We start from the raw sequence: 10700 nt of genomic DNA, 5'->3' as shown, positions 1-10700 counted from the left end.
ACGATTTTATTGTGTTTTTAGCCTAAAACAGCCTATATTCAAACAAAAACAACGATTTTATTCTGACTTGAGCCTAAAATTCTTTCCCATCAGAAAACAATCGTTCAATATGTAAAATTTACAAACCTTGTTTTATTTTGCTTATCTGAAGAGCTATTGTAAAATCAGATGTCTTATTATGATAATCTAATTTAAATTACATAATTTTAGTTGGTTTTAACCTAAACAGTAACTTGAATCAAATAAGAAAAATTTGGGTTGGTGTTTTTTTTATGATAATCTAATTTAAATTAAATAATTTTAGTTGGCTTTAACTTAAATAGTCACTTGGATCAAACAAAAAAAAATTTGGGTTGGTGAGCAGGTTAATTAAAAATATTTCGTTTTTCTTCCAAACGCTAAGTTTGGTTATTAAATTAGTGGTGTAAATGCTCTATTTTAAAACAAAAACAACGATTTTATTGTGTTTTTAGCCTAAAACAGCCTATATTCAAACAAAAACAACGATTTTATTCTGACTTGAGCCTAAAATTCTTTCCCATCAGAAAGCAATCGTTCAATATGTAAAATTTACAAAACTAGTTTTATTTTGCTGATCTGAAGAGCTATTGTAAAATCAGATGTCTTATTATGATAATCTAATTTAAATTACATAATTTTAGTTGGTTTTAACCTAAACAGTAACTTGAATCAAATAAGAAAAATTTGGGTTGGTGTGCAGGATAATTAAAAATATTTCGTTTTTCTCCCAAACGCATAGTTTGGTTGGTTAATTAATAATGTAAATGCTTTATATTAAAACAAAAACAACGATTTTATTGTGTTTTGAGCCTAAAACTCTTTCTTATCAGAAAATAATCGTTCAATATGTAAAATTTACAAACCTTGTTTTATTTTGCTTATCTGAAAATATATTGTAAATTCTGATGTCTTATTATGATAATCTAATTTAAAGTACATAATTTTATTTGGTTTTAACTTAAACAGTAACTTGGATCAAACAAAAAAAAAGATTTGGGTTGTTGTGCTTGTTAATTAAAAAATATTGCGTTTTTCTCCCAAACGCACAGTTTGGTTATTAAATTAGTGTTGTAAATACCCTATATTCAAACAAAAACAACGATTTTATTCTGACTTGAGCCTAAAATTCTTTCCCATCAGAAAGCAATCGTTCAATATGTAAAATTTACAAAACTAGTTTTATTTTGCTGATCTGAAGAGCTATTGTAAAATCAGATGTCTTATTATGATAATCTAATTTAAATTACATAATTTTAGTTGGTTTTAACCTAAACAGTAACTTGAATCAAATAAGAAAAATTTGGGTTGGTGTGCAGGATAATTAAAAATATTTCGTTTTTCTCCCAAACGCTAAGTTTGGTTATTAAATTAGTGGTGTAAATGCTCTATTTTAAAACAAAAACAACGATTTTATTGTGTTTTTAGCCTAAAACAGCCTATATTCAAACAAAAACAACGATTTTATTCTGACTTGAGCCTAAAATTCTTTCCCATCAGAAAGCAATCGTTCAATATGTAAAATTTACAAAACTAGTTTTATTTTGCTGATCTGAAGAGCTATTGTAAAATCAGATGTCTTATTATGATAATCTAATTTAAATTACATAATTTTAGTTGGTTTTAACCTAAACAGTAACTTGAATCAAATAAGAAAAATTTGGGTTGGTGTGCAGGATAATTAAAAATATTTCGTTTTTCTCCCAAACGCTAAGTTTGGTTATTAAATTAGTGGTGTAAATGCTCTATTTTAAAACAAAAACAACGATTTTATTGTGTTTTTATCCTAAAACAGCCTATATTCAAACAAAAACAACGATTTTATTCTGACTTGAGCCTAAAATTCTTTCCCATCAGAAAGCAATCGTTCAATATGTAAAATTCACAAACCTTGTTTTATTTTGCTTATCTGAAGAGATATTGTAAATTCTGATGTCTTATTATGATAATCTAATTTAAAGTACATAATTTTATTTGGTTTTAACTTAAACAGTAACTTGGATCAAACAAAAAAAAAGATTTGGGTTGTTGTGCTTGTTAATTAAAAAATATTTCGTTTTTCTCCCAAACGCACAGTTTGGTTATTAAATTAGTGTTGTAAATACCCTATATTCAAACAAAAACAACGATTTTATTCTGACTTGAGCCTAAAACTCTTTTCCATCAGAAAATAATCGTTCAATATGTAAAATTTACAAAACTTGTTTTATTTTGCTTATCTGGAGAGATATTGTAAATTAAGATGTCTTATTATGATAATCTAATTCAAAATAAATAATTTTAGTTGGCTTTAACTTAAATAGTCACTTGGATCAAACAAAAAAAATTTGGGTTGGTGTGCAGGTTAATTAAAAATATTTCGTTTTTCTTCCAAACGCTAAGTTTGGTTATTAAATTAGTGGTGTAAATGCTCTATTTTAAAACAAAAACAACGATTTTATTGTGTTTTTAGCCTAAAACAGCCTATATTCAAACAAAAACAACGATTTTATTTTGACTTGAGCCTAAAATTCTTTCCCATCAGAAAACAATCGTTCAATATGTAAAATTTACAAAACTAGTTTTATTTTGCTTATCTGAAGAGCTATTGTAAAATCAGATGTCTTATTATGATAATCTTATTTAAATTACATAATTTTAGTTGGTTTTAACCTAAACAGTAACTTGAATCAAATAAGAAAAATTTGGGTTGGTGTTTTTTTTATGATAATCTAATTTAAATTAAATAATTTTAGTTGGCTTTAACTTAAATAGTCACTTGGATCAAACAAAAAAAAATTTGGGTTGGTGAGCAGGTTAATTAAAAATATTTCGTTTTTCTTCCAAACGCTAAGTTTGGTTATTAAATTAGTGGTGAAAATGCTCTATTTTAAAACAAAAACAACGATTTTATTGTGTTTTTAGCCTAAAACAGCCTATATTCAAACAAAAACAACGATTTTATTCTGACTTGAGCCTAAAATTCTTTCCCATCAGAAAGCAATCGTTCAATATGTAAAATTTACAAAACTAGTTTTATTTTGCTGATCTGAAGAGCTATTGTAAAATCAGATGTCTTATTATGATAATCTAATTTAAATTACATAATTTTAGTTGGTTTTAACCTAAACAGTAACTTGAATCAAATAAGAAAAATTTGGGTTGGTGTGCAGGATAATTAAAAATATTTCGTTTTTCTCACAAACGCATAGTTTGGTTGGTTAATTAATAATGTAAATGCTTTATATTAAAACAAAAACAACGATTTTATTGTGTTTTGAGCCTAAAATTCTTTCCCATCAGAAAATAATCGTTCAATATGTAAAATTTACAAAACTTGTTTTACTTTGCTTATCTGAAGAGAGATTGTAAATTCAGATGTATTATTATGATAATCTAATTTAAAATTCATAATTTTAGTTGGTTTTAACTTAAACAGTCACTTGGATCAAATAAAAAAAAATTTGGGTTGGTGTGCAGGATAATTAAAAATATTTCGTTTTTCTACCAAACGCATAGTTTGGTTGTTAAATTAATAATATAAATGCTTTATATTAAAACAAAAACAACGATTTTATTGTGTTTTGGACCTAAAACTCTTTCTCATCAGAAAATAATCGTTCAATATGTAAAATTTACAAAACTTGTTTTATTTTGCTTATCTGAAGAGATATTGTAAATTCATATGTATTATTATGATAATCTAATTTAAAATACATAATTTTAGTTGGTTTTAACTTAAACAGTCACTTGGATCAAATAAAAAAAAATGTGGGTTGGTGTGCAGGATAATTAAAAATATTTCGTTTTTCTCCCAAACGCATAGTTTGGTTGTTAAATTAATAATATAAATGCTTTATATTAAAACAAAAACAACGATTTTATTTGGTTTTGAGCCTAAAACTCTTTCTCATCAGAAAATAATCGTTCAATATGTAAAATTTACAAAACTTGTTTTATTTTGATTATCTGAAGAGATATTGTAAATTCAGATGTTTTATTATGATAATCTAATTTAAAGTACATAATTTTATTTGGTTTTAACTTAAACAGTAACTTGGATCAAACAAAAAAAAGATTTGGGTTGTTGTGCTTGTTAATTAAAAAATATTTCGTTTTTCTCCCAAACGCACAGTTTGGTTATTAAATTAGTGGTGTAAATACCCTATATTCAAACAAAAACAAAGATTTTATTGTGTTTTGAGCCTAAAACTATTTCCCATCAGAAAATAATCGTTCAATATGTAAAACTAGCTGTACCCGGCGCGACTTCGTTCGCTTAAAATTAGTTTTGAGTAGATTACTTTAAAACCTCTGTGTAAACAACATTTTTAGAAGATCCTTCAGGAGCGAGAATAATAAGGCTACTGACAGAGCTAACTCATGGCTAAGCATGGGACATAAAATTGTCCATGAGAGAAGCAATCTTCTCTAAGATCTAGTCCAGCCAGCTTCAAAGTCTGCCCCTGCGATTTATTTATAGTTATTGTAGGGCGCTTGTCGTTAATATTTTAAATTTTTAAATTCCCCACTTCAATTTAAAATTCCCGCCAGTTTTTGAAGTTGCCGCCAGGAATTAAAATGGCAGAATTTGTAGTAATTTTTTATCTTCTTCCATGGTGGAAATTAAATAAGGCTCTTACTTCTGCTACAAAATGAAAAATATTTTTTTTTAAATAAAACCTAAGCATTTTATCCACAGGACTGACTATTGATCGAAAATCATATTGATCGGAACAGCAGTTAAAGTTTTTAAAATTCAAAACAAATTTTAACTAAAATTGCCCTTTTCCCCTTCCCCTTCCCCACAGCACTACCCCACCCCATCGACAGTTTTCTTTGCTTCTGGTCTCTCGGCCGTCGCTCTTTTGCCATCCGCTCTCTGGGTTTCGCTCTCTCGGCGGGCTCCCACGAAATGCAACGCAATAACTTAGGAAATCTAAATAAATTCGGTAAAAGTACTTAAAAAAAAATGTTAAAAATTTAAAAAATTAAAAATTAAGCATTTGGGCCATAGAATAACCATTTACCAAAAAATCATTTCGATCGGAGAAGCGGTTTAGATTTTTTAAATCGAAAAGTTTCTTTTTAAATGTAGCCCCCAAATTATGGGGGATATCGAAATTTCTTTTAGATTTCTAATTAGGCCCTTTCAAGACCTAAAATTCTGCAAAATCAAAAGTTCGAAATTCCAACCACTTTAGAATCTAAGCTTAAGTAAATCTAATGATTTGTTGTTATAAATATGGATATTGGAGCTGTTTGGGGCCACTGGGGGGACATGTCGGACCTTAATGGGCGCCTACGCCCCCAATGGGAAAAAATTTGGCTGCTCTAGCTCTTATGGTTTAGGCTGTGGTCGTATCCCCCTAAAAATCGGTCTTTCATTTTATAATCTTTAGAGATGAATGTGATCCAAGTAAAAGTGGTGAACTTGTATATTTTTTTATCAGTTACAATGTTATCAATGCAATTTTAATTTGCGCACAAATATGTATACGAACTAACATATTTTTTTCCGATTCCACATTTGATTGATCTCTTAGCGGGCTCCCACGAAATGCAACGCAATAACTTAGAAAATCTAAATAAATTCGGTCAAAATACTTTTGTTAAAAATTTTAAAAATTAAACTTAAGCATTTGGGCCATAGAATAACCATTTACCAAAAAATAATCTCGATCGGAGCAGCGGTTTAGATTTTTTAAATCGAAAAGTTAATTTTAAATGTAGCCCCCAAATTATGGGGTATATCGAAATTTCTTTTAGATTTCTAATTAGGCCCTTTCAAGACCTAAAATTCTGCAAAATCAAAATTTCGAAATTCCAACCACTTTAGAAGCTAAGCTTAAGTAAATCTAATGATTTTTTGCTCTAAATATGGATATTGGAGCTGTTTGGGGCCACTGGGGGGACATGTCGGACCTTAGTGGGCTCCTACGCCCCCAATGGAATACTGTGAAACAATTTGGCGGCTCTAGACTCTTATGGTTTAGGCTGTGGTCGTATCCCCCTAAAAATCGGTCTTTCATTTTATAATCTTTAGAGATTTACAAAACTTGTTTTATTTTGATTATCTGAAGAGATATTGTAAATTCAGATGTATTATTATGATAATCTAATTTAAAATACATAATTTTAGTTGGTTTTAACCTAAACAGTAACTTGGATCAAACAAAAACAGATTTGGGTTAGTGTGCATGTTAATTAAAAATATTTCGTTTTTCTCCCAAACGCACAGTTTGGTTATTAAATTAGTGGTGTAAATAGCCTATACTCAAACAAAAACAACGATTTTATTATGTTTTAGGCCTAAAACTCTTTCCCATTAGAAAATAATCGTTCAATATGTAAAATTTACAAAACTTGTTTTATTTTGCTTATCTGAAGAGATATTGTAAATTCAGATGTATTATTATGATAATCTAATTTAAAATACATAATTTTAGTTGGTTTTAACTTAAACAGACACTTGGATCAAACAAAAAAAGATTTGGGTTGATGTGCAGGTTAATTAAAAATATTTCATTTATCTCCCAAACACGTAGTTTGGTTGTTAAATTAGTGGTGTAAATGCTCTATATTGAAACAAAAACAACGGTTTTATTGTGTGTTGAGCCTAAAACTCTTTTCCATCAGAAAATAATCGTTCAATATGTTAAATTTACAAAACTAGTTTTATTTTGCTTATCTGAAGAGCTCTTGTAAATTCAGATGTCTTATTATGATAATCTAATTTAAAATACATTATTTTAGTTGGTTTTAACCTAAACAGTAACTTGGATCAAACAAAAACAGATTTGGGTCAGTGTGCATGTTAATTAAAAATATTTCGTTTTTCTCCCAAACACACAGTTTGGTTATTAAATTAGTGGTGTAAATAGCCTATACTCAAACAAAAACAACGATTTTATTATGTTTTAGGCCTAAAACTCTTTCCCATTAGAAAATAATCGTTCAATATGTAAAATTTACAAAACTTGTTTTATTTTGCTTATCTGAAGAGATATTGTAAATTCAGATGTATTATTATGATAATCTAATTTAAAATACATAATTTTAGTTGGTTTTAACTTAAACAGACACTTGGATCAAATAAAAAAAAAATATGGGTTGGTGTGCAGGATAATTAAAAATATTTCGTTTTTCTCCCAAACGCACAGTTGGGTTATTAAATTAGTGGTGTAAATGCCCTATATTAAAACAAAAACATTGATTTTATTGTGTTTTGAGCCTAAAACTATTTCCCATCAGAAAATAATCGTTCAATATGTAAAATTTACAAAACTAGTTTTATTTTGCTTAACTGAAGAGCTATTGTAAATTCAGATGTCTTATTATGATAATCGAATTTAAAATACATAATTTCAGTTGGTTTTAACTTAATCAGTAACTTGGATCAAACAAAAAAAAGATTTGGGTTTGATATGCAGGTTAATTAAAAATATTTCGTTTTTCTCCCAAACGGACAGTTTGTTTATTAAATTAGTGGTGTAAATAGCCTAAATCAGCCTATATTCAAACAAAAACAACGATTTTATTCTGACTTGAGCCTAAAATTCTTTCCCATCAGAAAAAAATCGTTCAATATGTAAAATTTACAAAACTTGTTTTATTTTGCTTATCTGAAGAGATATTGTAAATTCAGATGTATTATTATGATAATCTAATTTAAAATACATAATTTTAGTTGGTTTTAACCTAAACAGTAACTTGGATCAAACAAAAACAGATTTGGGTTAGTGTGCATGTTAATTAAAAATATTTCGTTTTTCTCCCAAACGCACAGTTGGGTTATTAAATTAGTGGTGTAAATGCCCTATATTAAAACAAAAACAACGATTTTATTGTGTTTTAGGCTTAAAACTATTTCCCATCAGAAAATAATCGTTCAATATGTAAAATTTACAAAACTTGTTTTATTTTGCCTATCTGAAGAGATATTGTAAATTCAGATGTTTTATTATGATAATCTAATTTAATCTAATTTTTACAAAACTTGTTTTATTTTGCTTATCTGAAGAGATATTGTAAATTCAGATGTCTTATTATGATAATCTAATTTAATCTAATTTTTACAAAACTTGTTTTATGTTGCTTATCTGAAGAGATATTGTAAATTCAGATGTCTTATTATGATAATCTAATTTAAAATACATAATTTAGTTGGTTTTAACTCAAACAGTCACTTGGATCAAACAAAAAAACATTTGGGTTGGTGTGCAGGTTAATTAAAAATATTTCGTTTATCTCCCAAACGCACAGTTTGATTGTTAAATTAGTGGTGTAAATGCTCTATATTGATACAAAAACAACGATTTTATTGTGTTTTAAGCCTAAAACTCTTTCCCATCAGAAAATAATCGTTCAATATGTAAAATTTACAAAACTTGTTTTATTTTGCTTATCTGAAGAGATATTGTAAATTCAGATGTCTTATTATGATAATCTAATTTAAACTACATAATTTTAGTTGGTTTTAACTTAAACAGTCACTTGGATCAAACAAAAAAAGATTTGGGTTTGATGTGCAGGTTAATTAAAAATATTTCATTTTTCTCCCAAACACGTAGTTTGGTTGTTAAATTAGTGGTGTAAATGCTCTATATTGAAACAAAAAAAACGATTTTATTGTGTGTTGATCCTAAAACTCTTTTCCATCAGAAAATAATCGTTCAATATGTAAAATTTACAAAACTTGTTTTATTTTGCTTATCTGAAGAGATATTGTAAATTCAGATGTCTTATTATGATAATCTAATTTAAACTACATAATTTTAGTTGGTTTTAACTTAAACAGTCACTTGGATCAAACAAAAAAAGATTTGGGTTTGATGTGCAGGTTAATTAAAAATATTTCATTTTTCTCCCAAACACGTAGTTTGGTTGTTAAATTAGTGGTGTAAATGCTCTATATTGAAACAAAAACAACGATTTTATTGTGTGTTGAGCCTAAAACTCTTTTCCATCAGAAAATAATCGTTCAATATGTAAAATTTACAAAACTTGTTTTATTTTGCTTATCTGAAGAGATATTGTAAATTCAGATGTCTTATTATGATAATCTAATTTAAAATGCATAATTTTAGTTGGTTAAACATTCACTTGGATCAAACAAAAAAAGATTTGTTTTCGATGTGTAGGTTAATTAAAAATATTTCGTTTATCTCCCAAACACACAGTTTGATTGTTAAATTAGTGGTGTAAATGCTCTATATTGTTACAAAAACAACGATTTTATTGTGTTTTAAGCCTAAAACTCTTTCCCATCAGAAAATAATCGTTCAATATGTAAAATTTACAAAACTTGTTTTATTTTGCTTATCTGAAGAGATATTGTAAATTCAGATGTCTTATTATGATAATCTAATTTAAACTACATAATTTTAGTTGGTTTTAACTTAAACAGTCACTTGGATCAAACAAAAAAGATTTGGGTTTGATGTGCAGGTTAATTAAAAATATTTCATTTTTCTCCCAAACACGTAGTTTGGTTGTTAAATTAGTGGTGTAAATGCTCTATATTGAAACAAAACAAACGATTTTATTGTGTGTTGAGCCTAAAACTATTTTCCATCAGAAAATAATCGTTCAATATGTAAAATTTACAAAACTTGTTTTATTTTGCTTATCTGAAGAGATATTGTAAATTCAGATGTCTTATTATGATAATCTAATTTAAACTACATAATTTTAGTTGGTTTTAACTTAAACAGTCACTTGGATCAAACAAAAAAAGATTTGGGTTCGATGTGCAGGTTAATTAAAAATATTTCATTTTTCTCCCAAACGCGTAGTTTGGTTGTTAAATTAGTAGTGTAAATGCTCTATACTGAAACAAAAACAACGATTTTATTGTGTTTTGAGCCTAAAACTCTTTTCCATCAGAAAATAATCGTTCAATATGTAAAATTTACAAAACTTGTTTTATTTTGCTTATCTGAAGAGATATTGTAAAATCAGATGTCTTATTATGATAATCTAATTTAAACTACATAATTTTAGTTGGTTTTAACTTAAACAGTCACTTGGATCAAACAAAAAAAGATTTGGGTTCGATGTGCAGGTTAATTAAAAATATTTCGTTTATCTCCCAAACGCACAGTTTGATTGTTAAATTAGTGGTGTAAATGCTCTATATTGTTACAAAAACAACGATTTTATTGTGTTTTAAGCCTAAAACTCTTTTCCATCAGAAAATAATCGTTCAATATGTAAAATTTACAAAACTTGTTTTATTTTGCCTATCTGAAGAGATATTGTAAATTCAGATGTCTTATTATGATAATCTAATTTAAAATACATAATTTTAGTTGGTTTTAACTTAAACAGTCACTTGGATCAAACAAAAAAAGATTTGGGTTCGATGTGCAGGTTAATTAAAAATATTTCATTTTTCTCCCAAACGCGTAGTTTGGTTGTTAAATTAGTAGTGTAAATGCTCTATACTGAAACAAAAACAACGATTTTATTGTGTTTTGAGCCTAAAACTCTTTTCCATCAGAAAATAATCGTTCAATATGTAAAATTTACAAAACTTGTTTTATTTTGCTTATCTGAAGAGATATTGTAAAATCAGATGTCTTATTATGATAATCTAATTTAAACTACATAATTTTAGTTGGTTTTAACTTAAACAGTCACTTGGATCAAACAAAAAAAGATTTGGGTTCGATGTGCAGGTTAATTAAAAATATTTCGTT

Source organism: Drosophila takahashii, chromosome 2R (assembly GCF_030179915.1).
Source record: "Drosophila takahashii strain IR98-3 E-12201 chromosome 2R, DtakHiC1v2, whole genome shotgun sequence".
Lineage (NCBI taxonomy): Eukaryota > Metazoa > Arthropoda > Insecta > Diptera > Drosophilidae > Drosophila > Drosophila takahashii.
Note: the sequence above shows the minus strand (reverse complement) of the source record.